The sequence below is a fragment of the Tyto alba genome, unplaced genomic scaffold (assembly GCF_018691265.1).
Source record: "Tyto alba isolate M040663 unplaced genomic scaffold, T.alba_DEE_v4.0 Super-Scaffold_45, whole genome shotgun sequence".
Taxonomy (NCBI): Eukaryota; Metazoa; Chordata; class Aves; order Strigiformes; family Tytonidae; genus Tyto; species Tyto alba.
Window position 1 is genome coordinate 5000403 of NW_024881321.1, and position 15197 is coordinate 5015599.

Sequence of the window (15197 nt, forward strand, 5' to 3'; positions counted from 1 at the left end):
AAGGTAGGAAAATAGCAGTTTGGGTTCTGATTTGGAAAGTTCATTGGAGAAGAGGAAGAAATCAACGAGAAATTATGTGAATAATTCAGAATCAGTGGTGTAAGCTGTGAGCTGTTGATCACTGTTTTGTTATGCAGACATAGATTTCCATTAATATTCCTTCTTTTGAAAAACAGAAATCCTGTCTCTGCTGTTGTATGCTTAACTGAGCACTTGAGGCAAAAACAAACCCACAACAAAAACCAAAACAAACCAAAAAAACAACCAAAGAACCCTTTGGCATGCAAATTTATTCTTCAGATGTTGATGTTCTTTTAAAATCTTTGTTAGAAAAGTTGTCCCCTGCTATACATCCTAAATATATTCTCCAAAATCTCAGACCTCTCCTTGAAATGAGTAGAAGAGGTTTGGTCAGCATTACAAAGCACAGCTGCTGTGGGAAAAGTGGAGCTTCAATGGGTTGTGGAGAGCTAATGTTACACTTGAAAGCACTTTCTTCAGAAAATATTTTTTTTTATATGTATATATTGTTAAAACCATCTAATATTCTCTGGAGAGGGAAACCAAATCCACAATTAAATTGAACAGTCATTCTTTAAGAAGATTTCTGTTATTTGTGGCTTAAGTGTAACAGAAAACAGACAGTGTATTGACACGGACTCTCAGCAAGATATTTTAGCTACAAGATGTCAAAGCCTCTTCAAAACTAAAGAATAAGCTATTGCACAGCTTTAAAAATGAGTACCATAACTTTAGGAGAACACTGTCACCCTACTCCTTGCAGGAGTGGCAAGATTGTTTCAGTGGAAATATGTGCCTATGGGATATTTATTTTTTGTGTTTTTTTTAACACCGATTGGCATCTGAGATCAAGAAAGCTTAAACCAATTATGAGTAGCTGGTGCAGCAAAAATTGTGATTGATATGTTTACAACACAGGGTCGATTCTTCTGGTGATGTTATTTTATTAAGGAGTGGTGCAAGGGGGAGAAGGGGACACCAGGCACACGACTTTGTAGCACCAAATTAACACAGTGCTCTGACCACACACAGATGTTTCCTCCCTCAGTGCAATCAGTGCAAGACTCGCTGATTGCAGCATGCAGAACTCAGAGAAGAGACAGCTGTGCGGTTGTTGCTAAGCCTATTTCCCTCTTCCCGTTGGCTTATTGGATTATTTTATACAGTGGAATGATAGGAATTTAAAAATGAAAAAGTGCTGTTGAGTCATCTAGTCCATCTTGCAGCTAATGCAGGATTGTTCTCTGCGGATCTTTGTCCAGTTGGCTTTAGATGTGATTGGACTTCAGCCAGTTTCCTTTGGAAGATTATTCTACAATAGAATACACTTCATTATTAGGAATTTTTCCCTGTCAGCCTAAATTTTACTTTGCTCAGTATAATCACATTACTCTTAGCTATAGTTTCCTGAAAATCCCTATTAAAAAAAAAAAAAATCTTTAGTGTGTATTCTTCCAGAGCTTGTAGATAATTATCATATTTCTCTTTCAATAGTGGCTTTAGTCAAGCTATACATATTTAGTTATTTTAATATTTTCTCACAAATCAGTCTTCATAGATTAATGATGACTTTTATTGCTGCTATCATAGAGCCAAATCTCAAGTTCTTCTATTTAAAATTCAACAAGAAAAGGCTGGACTGAATAAAGACTTACAGATTAGATCATGATGTCATTGAAAACCCATCCTTTGAACCCCTCTTTGTGACTTCAGATCTGTCTGAATGCCAGCTCTCCTGAGGCAGGCTTCAGCGGTAAGATTTGTCTCAACTACCTTGAGTTATCTACAGCATAAGTGCCTACATCAAAGCTACTCTCCCTAGATTCCTTTTATGATCATTGGACCCTATAGTTGAATGCAATTCATCTAAGCTATTTTAGATATCCACATTAGGACAAGAGGAATTGAGCCCTAGAGGCACCTATTTCTCTCTCTCAGTTAAGGGTAGCTCAAGGTGATGAGTTTAGATATTGACATCTTCAGTCAGTGAGACAAATCCCCACTAGGTGCTGAAGTCTTCGAGATCGATACAGAACAGCCGTGCTGGAGGGCCACCTGCTTTACATTGATCAGTCACTCTGTCCTGGACCTCAGAATTCCTTGAGTATTTAAATATAGGGTCTGTGGGTGTTCAGACATCATGGTTCAAGAAGTGAGAAGTCTTGGTGCTGTCCATGGCAATACTACCACAGCTTGGAGACAGCAGCAGGGTGCTTGGGTGCTTGAAAAGGCTTGAAACATTGTGTGTCCTGAGACTATTCCTAAAACATTTGGGTGGCATTGAATTCAACACAAAAGCATAATGGTTACATTGAAAAAGAGGAGGGTGGATAAAATTGCCTTTTGCATGGACATAGAATCACAAAATCTCTCAAGTTGTAAGGTACCCATAAGAATCATCAAGGCCACTTCCCTGCTCCTTGCAGGACTACCTAAAACTAAACCATATGACTAAGAGCATCAACCAGACCCTCCTTGAGCTCTGACAGGCTTGGTGCTGTGATCACTTCCCTGGGGAGCCTGTTCCAGCAACCAACCACCCTCTCAGCAAAGAAACTTTTCCTGATGTGCAGTCTGAACCAAGGCAGGTGCAGCATTTACCTAGAGGAGGTCTAGATACCAGGTACGTTGGTTTTCAAGTCTCCTTGGGCTAGAGGAAGTCTACGGTCAATGTCTTTCGCTTTCCAAGGCCTCTAAAAAGACGGCTCTTGCATGATGTGGCTTACTGCTCTCCCCTCCTCTATTAGGTATTTGTTCTTCACTGACAGCTTAGTGCTCACAATCCTCACTGCAGCCCTAGGCAGAAGCCTTCTCAGATGTACTTCTTGCCTCTTGGCTAGCCATAGGTTATACTTTGCTCTCTATGCCGGTATAATCATTCCTGGTTTATACTGGAGTAACTAGGAAAAGAAATCAGCATCTGCCTTTTGTTCATTAATAAAAAAATAAGTTAAATATATTTTCCCAGAGGATGGCTACCTTCTGTCAGACTTTCTGACAAAATATGCTAAGCCTCTATTCCCTATAATTTGTATATAATATCCAGGAAAAAACTTTGTTCTAAATACCTTTGGAGGGAAAATACCAGGGAGGGAGGAGAACTGTTGAAATTGAAGGATAATATCAGCACAAGATACTATGTTTATTAATTAGTCCTGAATGAATTTAGACTGAAAATTAAAAGAAATTTTTCAAACATCCCAAGAGGTGAAGTTCTGGAGTAAACTCCAAATGCACTAGGTGAGTAGAAAACCAAAATAACTTGAAGACAGACTTTGTTAAATTTAGGGAAGGTTTTGTGAGAATGCATAGAAGCATTTACAGAGGTTAAAAAAAAAAAAAAATTAAGCATGCAATATGAAGTCATAGTGTTACCCAAAAGGCTAGAAAGGAGACTGGCCACTGCCAGTGCTTGCACTGTCACCTATTTTATGTTTAATCCAACGACTGTTGGATTCTGCTGTTTGTTAACAGCTGCCAAAAGGTCCCAGTCTGAGAGGTCAGTGTAAGAAATTACTTGCAGTTGACAGACCCTTGGAGTTGGGGATGCCTTCCTCAAAAATGTTTGAGACACCAGTCTTGGTCATTTGTTGGTGGTGTTAGGAGGGATTGCGTGGTGTGCACATGTCTCTGTGGAACAGATCCTGGTGTGGTCCTCGTGGACAAAGCAAGATTGAGAAACTAGACAAGTCCCAGTTTGTCCTTCTGGGTAGTATATTCCCTCAGTACTACAGCCCAAGCACTGTACCCAGACTTTTCCCATCTGAAGCCTGTGCTGAAAGCTGGCCAGGCAAAAGGGTTCTGCTCCTAATTCACAGTGACTGGAACAAAGTGCAGCTATCTTCATCGTTCATGCAGACACACCTCCCTTGCAGACTACGGGCCACAGCATACAGTGCTTCATCTTGATGCTAGCAGACAGAGTACAGGGTTGTCTGTTGGGACATTTAACTTCGAAACATCACCATACTGGAGATGTGAAGGACTGGGAGGAGTGTGTGTTGGGCGGGTATTTTTAGATACCTTTCCTTAAAATTGCTCTGCTTTCCTAACACTGTTTTATCATCACTGTGGTGTACTAATTCTGCCAGTAGCCTGTCTGCTAATAATCCTTATCTTGATAAGTTATTCCTCATTATTTCTGACTTTTCAGAGAATGACATCTTGGTGCCTGTCCTCTGCTGTTAGCAGGAGGCATGACTGACTGCTTAGAAAAAGGCTTCCTAGACTCCTCTCGAGTTGTTTGATCCTGCTCCTTTTCACAGTTCCAGATTTCATATTTACTTCTGAGCAAAAGGAAATCTGGCCTGTTTTTTCAGTAATGGTGAAAATAATGTGAGCAAACATCTGTGAATTACAGCTGACCCCTCTTACAAGGGGTTTCCCTTTCAAGGAGGACATAATGGTCTTCTTGTTTCTTCTATGGATTTTTTTGACTTGCCTGTGATTTCTGAGACTGGAAGTTACTGGTGGCTAGTTCTGAATGATTCCTCCTTTTATGCAGGAATGAGGTATCATAATCTTCAGATATTGTGGTGCAAGATGTTATTTAAGGACCTTCCAGGTCAACCGGTTATCATGGACATGCTGAACTTACCCATGTTGTCCTCATAGGTCTTACTTGTGAAAAATATGATCTATATTCAACTTACTGGAACCCCTTTTTACGTTCCTTGTGATTATTTGAACAGGGTTTTCCCAAGAGTTGTCACTGTGGTTAAAAAAGGGAAGGGTTAGAAATTTACTGCAACTATTGCATTCAGCTGCTTACACAGTCCTTCACTGGGATGAAATACTGTAGGTTAGTGCTTCTGCCTTTCTTTTACAAGGGAAAAAAAAAAAAAAAAAAAAAGCAGCAAATCAACAAAAACAAACCAAACCAAAACTTCCTTGTGGAGTTTCTATTCCAAACTCTAGACTGCAGTGATGGCAACACATTTCTGCGTATCTCAGACCTTCCGTAGAGATGCTGCAAGGTAGCTTAGTCTCCACATTGTCGAACCAAAGCTGGTGGCCATGTAGTGTGCCTCTCCTGCTTGTGTCGGGGCAGGTGAAGCCTCTTTACTGTCAGCAGTGCCTGCCACAGTAAAGTTGCTCGATACTTTGTACTTTCACAGAAATATTTCAGGCTGGGTGTCTTTGCACCTTGGATGCTACTTCTGAGACAGACTGTAAAGCAGTGAGACCTTTCTCGCATTTTCCCACAGGTCAGGGAAAGAGAGGGCATTTTCAACCATTAGAAATTAGCTTTCTTTACGTAGAAAAAGGTCTGCATTCTTACAAACCTCCTCATTTTTATTTTTTCAGCAGGGAACATGGGTTTGTACTATGTTGCCAAGAAGCTAATCAAAGAAAGGCTTTCACTTTCTAGTCTATTTCACTGTCAGTTCAGGATAGTCCCAGAACCATTTGCTGTTATTATATATCCCAGAACCATATTGCTGCTACGCTGCTGCCCAGTATAGGTAGTTTTGTCTGTACCCGTGACGGGCGAATGCCCCCACTGCGATGGGTGGCAGGAATCTGCCAGCTGGTAGGGACCTGGGACTGGGTGGACTGGCTCTGCTTCCCACCTTATTTTTTTTTTAAAGAAGCACTGTTCCCTAACTTTAAACACTGATGTCCCTGATGGAAAAAACCCCAAAGTAACAGGCTAAAAAAAATGTTTTATTGCCTTATCACGTAGCACACTCCATTGCACACAGCATGACTGTAATTTTGTCAATGATGGTGTGCAGATTAATATACTTTATTGAAGGTTTTTTATTAGACTGAAACTGAAATCTGTACACGAGGCTCTTTTTTTACCCTGAAATCTATTAGATGTTGCATCTTAAGGGAGCTGTAAGAAGATTGACTCCCAAGAATAATCATTTCCTCCCTATTTCAGGGAAAAATTAGAATGCTTGATTTTACTTATAATTAGTATATTTTCATATGGGTTCATGAGATAAGAGAGGAGGTGTGAGATGGAGCTTCCTTAATTTGCCTTTATTAACTACATCAACTGTGAATCTGTTGGCCTTGATGTACAGTCAAAAGGGGAGACATTTTTCTGTACTTGTAGATTTATATTAAAAAGAACAGATTTAAAATGGGAATGGTAATGATGGAACCTGAGTGAGTTACTTTGAGAAATGAGGTGTAATAAAGAAAGGCTTGGCATGTTCATTTATTCTCAGATTTCTACCATCTTTCAAATTTGAATACAATAAAAGATGCAAAAATGAGGATAGCCTGCTTTGTTAAATATTGCTAACTGGCATCTAAAAGTGATAGAGTGTTAAAGAGATCACTCCTTAATTGTCAATGATACAAACCCAATTCTAGAAAAATGTTACAAACACTCACTTTATTGTATATTCATTTGCAGAGAAATAAAAATATTTTCCACAGTGCCTGGCACATACTGAATATTCAATGTAACAGAATGGAAGAGATTTTACAAGTTAATGCCTTTAGAATGAAGACATCACATTACATTTCTGACATGGTGTTTCAACCCGGACTCTTATTTTACAGTTTAGTTAATTTTCAGTGCAGAAGCTGTGGTCCTGGTATGTAGAGATTTGAGAATCCTGCACCAGGTAGTACCCAAGTTAGTAATTTTTCCTAAGGCACCGAGCAAAATTTGTGTCTAGCTTTGACAGTAACAGCAATTACTTCTGTAATATTGTGAAACGTATAACGGATGATGTAAAATTAAGAGTTGAAACTGTCTATTAGGCTACTACATCAGAGATTCTTCTCCTAGCATAATGTAACCAAGAACCACCCAAGAAAGTGTTACTTAGAGAGTGTTTGTTTTCCTTTTGCAGTCCCAGCACGAGAGTTCTTTTGATTTCCTATGAAAACCTGAATTCTGTAGAATGGGATGGACAGCCTCCAGCTGGAGAGTTGTACTCCTAATAAATAACATGTAAAAGAACTGGCAAATTGCACCCAGGACTTTGCCCATCACAGACTCCAGAGGAATGTGTCTGAAGGGAAGATGAAGAGGCCAGAGAATTTGTGTTCTGTATCCATAGTCTGTAGATGACTGCAAGTGCTGAAGTTGTAAGAAGGTGGTGGAAAATTATAAATTATCAAGAATCAGTTTTATATTAGTGTAGTCTGAGGACTTTTTTTCAAAGGGTGAATAGTACCTCTACTAAAAAATAAAGAGTGCAGAAACAGTGATATAATCCATCCCAGCTCCAGGGCATCACTAGTTGTATCTAGGCTTCTCTGACAGATGTGTTCAAAAAAAAAAAAAAAGGGTCTTTAAAAGGAAATAATCATGGCACTTCACAGTCCTTTGTCTCTTTCACAGTTGCATAGCTTAAATATTAAAGCCAAGATCCAGAAACTCTGCACTTTCTAGTTTCTGATGGGCTTACTATACCATGTTGTTTTCCATGTGTTTTTTTCCAAGTAAAAAATTAGAGAAGTTTTCTTTATTTTTCCATAAATTCATTAAGGGTGAATGTGGGTTTTAGCTTCTTTGACAAAATGAAATTGAAAATGCTTTTTTTTTTTTTTTTTTTTTTTTTTATTTAAGTCGATGAAAAGAACTTTCAGTTGTCAGGGGGAAAAAACTAGAAAATGTTGTTTTTTTTCACTGAAAATCATTTTAGCTCATAAGCAATTCTTTCCTTATCTTGATGAAAAGAAAATGATCAGATCGCTAGATCAATAATGTTGAAAACAGCAACAGCGGTGATCAGCCTGGATGCATGTTGTTTTCTGATGTGCTCTCATATCTGAGCAGTTCCTCCTGCTGTAAATACCAGCCTGACTTACAATCAGGCTTCAACCTCAGATCAAGCAATGGCAATAAAAACAGGACCTGTTTAAATGCAGCAAGGCTTGGAAATAACATTTTTTTTCTAAATGCCAGCATGTCAAAACATTGAAAGAAAATATTGAAGTGTACCAGTGTGCTTCCAGTTTGTCTGTTTCTGAATGCTTTTTCTGTTGAATAATCACATCTTCTAGGGTCTAAAGCGGTGGTTCAGTGTATGTAATGCATTGTTGTCATGCCACAAGGCATTAAAAAAAAGAGATTGAAATTATCTGCAGGAAATCAAATCACTTTATTTCTGAGACAAATTAGATTGATCTATCTTACCATTCTCCATAGATTTCATAAGTACATTACTTGTTGAAGTGGTATCAGGCATTTTATATATTACAGCAATTTGCATACGTTCATTAAGCTGTACTTAGTAAAGCTTTCTGACAGGGGCATTTGATGAATCCTTTTGTGAACTGCATTGTTTCTTTATGCGAAGCAATCTGTTAAATCATGCCTTTGTCCTTCAGTTTGTCAGAATCAGTAAATGAAGCAGATGTTAATAACTGTGGGAGGGTTTGGGGGTTTTTTGGTGTTTGCAGAATATGGGATAACTGTGAAGGGCATGATGTGTTTGTAAAAGTGACAGCTGGTGTTATTAAAGATAGAAAGTGTGCTACAAGTAAAAACTTTCTCTGACATCTTTCAGCAACTCTATGAGGTTTTTTGGAACAGTCAGATGGGTGGTCATTTCTAAAATAAACACCGCTAATATCATGCACAGAAAATCGTGTGCTTATACTTACATACAATTGTTCTTATCTTTGGCTGCAAACGTTCTGTCACAGAGTTATCTCAGCCATGCAATAATTCATAACGTTTCCCTATAAATCTGTCATAAGAAATTCTCAGGTCAACAATCCCTTGAGACATGTCTTTGAGCAATATCATTTCATGCATTATTGCATTAGTAGAATTTTACACCTGGCTGGTGTTTTGAAGGTTACCTTTATGACACAAGTTTTGCTGGACCTGACAAGTTCAGTCCCTGGAATCTACTACCTGTCGTAAAGGTCACTTGGCTGAAGATGTTACAGCCAGGGAACAGCATGCATCTAGGTGCTTAATGTGCTTCAGCTGATGGGTGGTAATTCCTGTCAAGGTGTGGCAACGTGACTGCTTGTAGTCAACTGTAGAGGCCTTGCAAATGAAGACAAATTGGGCAGCCGTGAAAGTGGGTAAGAGATGTGGTGGATAAGTAAGAGGGGAAAGCACAGCCTAGAGAATGCCTCAAGAGGGGCAGTGGAGATGGAGGTGCTGATCTCCTCTCTCTTTTCTTGTGTCCAGTGACAGGACACAAGGAAATGGAATGAAGCTGTGCCAGGGGAAGTTCAGGTCAGACATTAGGAAAAGGTTCTTCACTGAGATGGTGGTTGGCCACTGGAACAGGGTCCCCAAGAAAGAGATCACGGTGCCAAGCCTGACGGAGTTCAAGGAGGGTCTGGATGATGATCTTGGTCATATGGTTTAGTTTTAGGTAGTCCCATGAGGAGCATGGAATTGGACTCGATGATCCTTACGGGTCCCTTCCGACTTGAGATATTCTGTGAATCTATGATTCTGTGTGGAAAAGGTGCTACAAGGCTAACTGATGAAGAAGTACATGCAGAACAAATGGAGGACATTACTGTAGAGAATAAAGGGTAAACTTTGGCCACTCTCTGATCTTGCAGTGTTTTATTGGTATTACCTAGTAAATAGCTCCCACTCCTTTTAGAGGTGATATTTGGCCAGTTTTCACAGTAACTTTAATGGCATTCTCTTTATAATTTCTCAGTGCCTTATTGTGGAAATCGCTTCTGGGGAATTGAGTAGGAGATGCAAAGAGCAGAGATGTAGTGATGTTACTTGTGCCTCTGCGATAGAATCTGAGCTTCTGAGCCTGACTTCTCTGCAGCTGACATCAACAGCAGGAATGGCAACATAGTTCATGGAATAAATAATCCTAGAAGTTGTCATGTTTATAGACGTTGCCTGAAAATATGTAGAGAAGACCAGTGAGGGATTTCTGTTAGTTGTTGTTCTTGCACATGAAAGTAGGCAGCAGCTACAAATCAATGAACTGTTGCTTTTGTAAGAGGAATTGGCAGAATCTTTCATGCAGTTGCTGGATAAAACTTTCTACAGCTTCTGTTTCTCAGAGCAAACCTTATCTTTCTGACTGATTTTCTTGCAAAAAAATGAGCAGTGAAATAATTACCCATGCTGATATTTACATTTTGTCTCTCTGCTTGAAAATTACCAGCTCACAGAAGGGAACAGAGGGAGCCTAGTTCTCCTTTGGTAGGCTGAGCCTTTGGAGAAGAAAATGCCTGCTCTTCAGCTGGAGCACATAGGTGCTCCCAGCCGGGTGATCATTGATGTGATGTGGATATAGGCGGATCTATAACTGATTCATCTTAACTCTCTTGGGGTGATTCACTTTGCTTGCACTGGGAATCATGTGGTGGGTACCAGTAGTGCATCTGCAGGCAAAAACCCAGGCAAAATTGTGGGGAAGGAGTCAAGACTATTTCTAATGTGGTCTCTTAATTATTTTTTTTTTTTTTAAGAGCTGTGGCTGTGTGGCAGCACAGTGTGAAACAGTGTTTCCTGATGCAGAATTCAAAGATGCTAGTGGTGCGACAAAAATACTCGATACAGCATGTACTTATTGTGATGAAGCTGATGTGGTCATCTCAGAAGTCACTGTCCAGAACAAAGATTGGACCACGTGCATTTGGACACATGAACTATTTTTTCCTCATTTTTTTTCCCTCCCTTGTCTCTTTCCTTCATGTACTGAGCCTGTTTCTTTCTCCTGATGCATCCTCCTCCTCTTTTTTGCTTTCTTAAGCACTTTAGACTTATCAAATGCATTATGCTCGGGGTTACTGTGCTAGAATCACCAGGAAGATTTACAGAGACTCTGGGACTAATTGTGATTAGGTGTTATGCTTACAAAAATGTACATCTAGAATTTCACACCTGTAGCAGAACTGCCATGTTCAGCATTTTTGGACAACAAATAAGTAATACACATAATGATATCCTTGATTTTTATGTGGTTTCCCTATTCATGCCACTGTCTTGCTGCAAACTAAAGGCAGAATATCACTTAAGTGTACATAAGGAGGCTTGTGGTTTCCTAAATCATTTATATTTTCTGATATGCCACTGGCAGTTTTGCATATTCAACATGTTGGTTTTGTTCTTTCATTACAAATAGTTGTAGCAAAATTGCTATTTGAAAATTTGACGTGTTTTCAGTTTTCTACTAATTTTGAATTCATATGTAGAAATTGCCTAAGAATCTATTCAATATTATATATCTTAAATTTAATACCCTATACATCATCATGCCTTCATTGTTATCACCCACAATGTATCTCTGGTTATGCATAACTTTAGAAGGACTACCACATAAAATCCTTTCTAAATAGTAATTTTGCACAATATTTTTTTGTTGTGTATCCTTAAGCCATATGCTTTTAGTGATGTTTAAAAATATGTATTATCTCCTTTTCAGGTCTTGGACTCTGAACTAGAGGCAATTCTTGGTTATATGCCTCTTGAAACTTGGATGAGTATCTGCAATAAATAGGTACGTGATACGTGTAATGGACACATCCATGTTTTGTATTGGATGATTTGGAGTGTGTGTGAGTTTTGTTGACAGTTTAATGCTGAACTTCTTAAAGCTCTTGATAAATCTCAGCTGCCACGAATGGGACAGTATGATAGATCTTTGCAGGCTGAATTTTCAGTAGCACACATGGTATTTGTATGTCATAAATTGGGAAGAGTATGATGCTCACAGTTACTCAGAGAGAAATGTGTAGCCAAACTTACAAATTTAACTTCAGACGGAACAAAAAGGTGAGTCTCGTGAGCAAGTAAGAAGTTCTGAAGGTAAAATCAGTGAATCAGAAGAAGTAGCTCTACTCTTGATACCCCCATACTTGAGGCTGTGCTTTAACTAGCTTTTCGCCTGTGTCGCCTTTGGTTTTCTTTTGCAATTGTTAAAGGTAGCAAAGGTATCAGTGTGACTAATTACTGGGAAGGAGATGTCTATAAAGGTTGAAATCTTGGGTGCACCGAAGTTCCTGGAAATTTTCTTAAGTATTTCAGTGAAGCTAGTATCTCACTTGGAACATTTACAGAAAATATTCAAGCGGTTTCAGAAATACATTTTTTGCCTACTACAAAGCAATTTTTAGGCAATTTCTTTTTTAAAAGTCAGGTCACACTTTATGATGCTTGAAACTCTGCTGAGCTCTTAGCAATGGAGAAACAAGAGAAGATTTAGAAAGTTTTATTCTTTCTAAAGAGTGTATAGACCTAGACAATTTTTTGAGTGTCAGCTTTAAAGAAGAAAAGGTTTCTTGAATACATAAATGTAACAGTTGAACTTACCTTGATCTGTATGAGAAACTTTGAAGTGATTTATAATGGGGGAGAGGTTGATTTCTTCTTCTGAAATCCAGAACCATTTTTTGGTGTAGAGGACCCCTCCCCAAAAATGGGTTTTCACAGTAAGTTGATGGTTCTGTAAGAATCAGAATACAAAATATTTTCATAGTGTGCTTCACCTGAAGGCCCCAATGTGTTTGGCAAAAGCTGGAGGAGAACCGTTGTCTGGGGCCAGTAAGAGGATCCTATGTCTAATGGTGGTTTCAGAATGTGTGCAAAAGATCTCAGCACATAATCTGGTGATTACGTTCCCTTAGTATTTCTCATATTTTCTGACATGCCTTTACTTCTCACCTTTTCATCTATTCTCTCTTTGTGGTGCATTTCTTCTGTCTCATTTGTTCTGCTTTGTTTTCTCCTCTGCTCCTTTATTTTGCTTTCTGATGTTTTTTGCTTTTTCCTCCTCTTTTTAATTCATTTTCAGTCTCTGGAGATTGGCAACAGTGGGATCTTACACGAGGAGAAGCTTCAGAAAAAAAATCATAGCAGAATAAGCTTCCCTCTTACTGCCTCTCTAGAGAGTCTGCTGTAAAAGGCAACTTGCTGTCATTCCTGTAAATTTTCTTTTGCAGCCAGCTCTGCTGGGTGTCCCCTTTGTGCCCTGTGAACATCTGTGTTGCAGCTTATGTCTGAACCCAACTGGCGAACAAATGTGTGAACCTGCTTCTTATTTTGAGCAGGAAGCTGCTGCTATTAGTAGGGCGTGTGGCCTTGGTTCACCTGTGACTTCTAATCCCCGTCTGGGAGCGACCCAGCCGTCTGTCCTCTCCCCTGCCTCCACCCGGGCCCTTGTCCATGGGGGTAGAGCGTTTCCCTGCTTTCCTCAAGACACTGCCCAATGCCTGCCAGTTGTCAGCATTCATTTTCTCCCTGAAATTTTCCCAAGACATCATGCAGAAAGGAAGAAAAGAGTAAGCACTGTAGGACTTTTATGGCATAGCTTACTTTCTGTTGCTCCTGGAAACTTCTCCCTGTATCCAGAGAGTCATGCAGGCACCACCCAGTAGCACCACCCTTCTACATAAGGAAGAAATCTTCAAGCCCTGAAGTATTCAAGGCTCAGGGGATGCTGGAGCAGAGGAGGAAGCCCATTCCCCAGGCTGTACACAGGATTCCGGGAAGAGACGACAATGTTTCTTTGCCAGTTTTGGACACAGCACAAGACAGCTCACTGAGCATAAATTGTGAACTTAACCTCAAACAGACTTGCTTTAAACAACTTTTTACTTTTTTTTTTTTTTTTTTTAAAAAAAAAAAAAGGGAGAAGAAAAAGAAGTAGCAGCACTGCCCTGTTTGCAAAAGTGCTATCCCACTTGAGCATGCTCAGAAATATTTGAAAAGCGTAGGTGATGAACTGCAGTCTTTGTGGCATATGTGTGCCTCCAAGAGAAAAACTAAATCTGTTGTGTCAAGTTGGCTTCAGCTTATGCTCAAAGGGTTGTTGTGACGAGCCTGGAAGGTGTGGAAACTTCTGTGAAAGATCAGGTGTGATAGCAGAAAATGACTGTAACTCTGGGGGGAGGAAGCTGGAGGATTTGAGGTCAGTCTAAATCAGCAGCTATCAGCTGGGAAAGAAGCATGGACGATTTAGCAAGAGAGTGCACCAATTCAGCAACTTCTCTCAGTGTTTGGGTTGGAAGAACTCAAAAATAGTAAATCTTCCTTGCTGACGTTAGCTGAAATGGCTACTGGGCAATCTTGTTTTCTTTCCCTTTCATTAAATGAGCTCACTTTTGGCAGAAAGGTACATGAGTTTCAGAGCTTTTCAAGCCAGGTTAAAAAAAGTTGGCCCCTTTCTTTCCAAAACTAAGCATTGAGGCAGTCCCAATGCACCCCAGATGTCTCTGCACGTGTAAATCCTGCACAGGCAATGGTCCGCCTTGTTCGTCTGTGTTGCACTTGTTATGGAGGGGAGGGTTGGTCTGGCTGATTGTATGACTAGGAGTGCTAAACAGCTAAAATTTCTAAACAAAAAAATCTGGTCCTCTTCAGACGTTGGCGGACAGATATCTGTCTTCCATCTGTGGCAGCCTATGCCAAACAGCAGAAAAACTGCAAAGTTTGTGTTCTGAAACCTCAGAGAAATAACTGGCACGCTCCAACTTTTTTTTTTTTTTTTTTTTTTTTTTTTTTTTTTTTTTTTTAAACTACACGCAATTCTGGGACATTAAAACCAAGCAAGTAATGTTAAATCGGGACAAGCAGGCAGAAGCTGGGAAGTTCAGCTGGAAAGGCTGTGACCTCTCTGTCCACACGGCACAGGTCCCGCGCCGGGCGCGGAGCACGGGCATTGCTGTCGATTGCTGTCAAGCAGCGGTGGCCCACGGGGCAGGCAAGTCCCCTGGCTGTCCCCTGCAGCTGGGTCACCCAAGGTGTTGCACGGCCTGACGTAGCGGGGCGGAAGATGGTTGGTAGAATTGCAGGTGTGTATGTCTTACAAGACCCCTCCGGAGGTACAAGGTGGCTGTTTTCCTCCCGTACAACCGGAAAGGTTGTACACCTCAGCAGGCAGTGCCGGGATGGAACGGCTGTTTCCTCAAAACGCGCCTTGCTGGAGTACCTGAGTGAGGGAGCTCATCAGAGGAGAGGGGAATGTAGATGAAACAGCGGGCTGTAATCGCTGTGTTTGCTTGTCGGGGCCATGGCCTGCAGGGAAGAGAGTCTGAGCAGCCTTGAGGCTGCTCCAGCAAAAAGCTGGGGTTGCAACAGCCCTCAGCCAGGAGTTACATACAGATGTTTTGTCTATTCCTGTTTTTACTTGAGGCTTCATCCAAAAAGGACTGTGTGGCTCCCGGTGAGTTTTGGACCAGCCCCGTGGAGCGGCTGGGAGATAAAGCAGGACTGTGCATCCCCCTGTATTAGCTGGGCAGTAACAATTTGGTTTGGTTAG

At 40.3% G+C, this 15197-nt stretch overlaps 1 protein-coding gene across 6 annotated transcripts in view; it reads left to right on the plus strand.

Moving 5' to 3' along the window:
- The window catches only part of ENOX1 (ecto-NOX disulfide-thiol exchanger 1), a 373111-nt gene that overhangs the window by 68149 nt on the left and 289765 nt on the right, over nt 1–15197 (plus strand). For all 6 annotated transcript variants that reach the window (XM_042806116.1, XM_042806120.1, XM_042806117.1 and 3 more), the window contains exon 2: nt 11364–11438. The gene's annotated coding sequence lies outside the window, so the exon portion shown is untranslated. The remainder of the gene's footprint in view (nt 1–11363; nt 11439–15197) is intronic.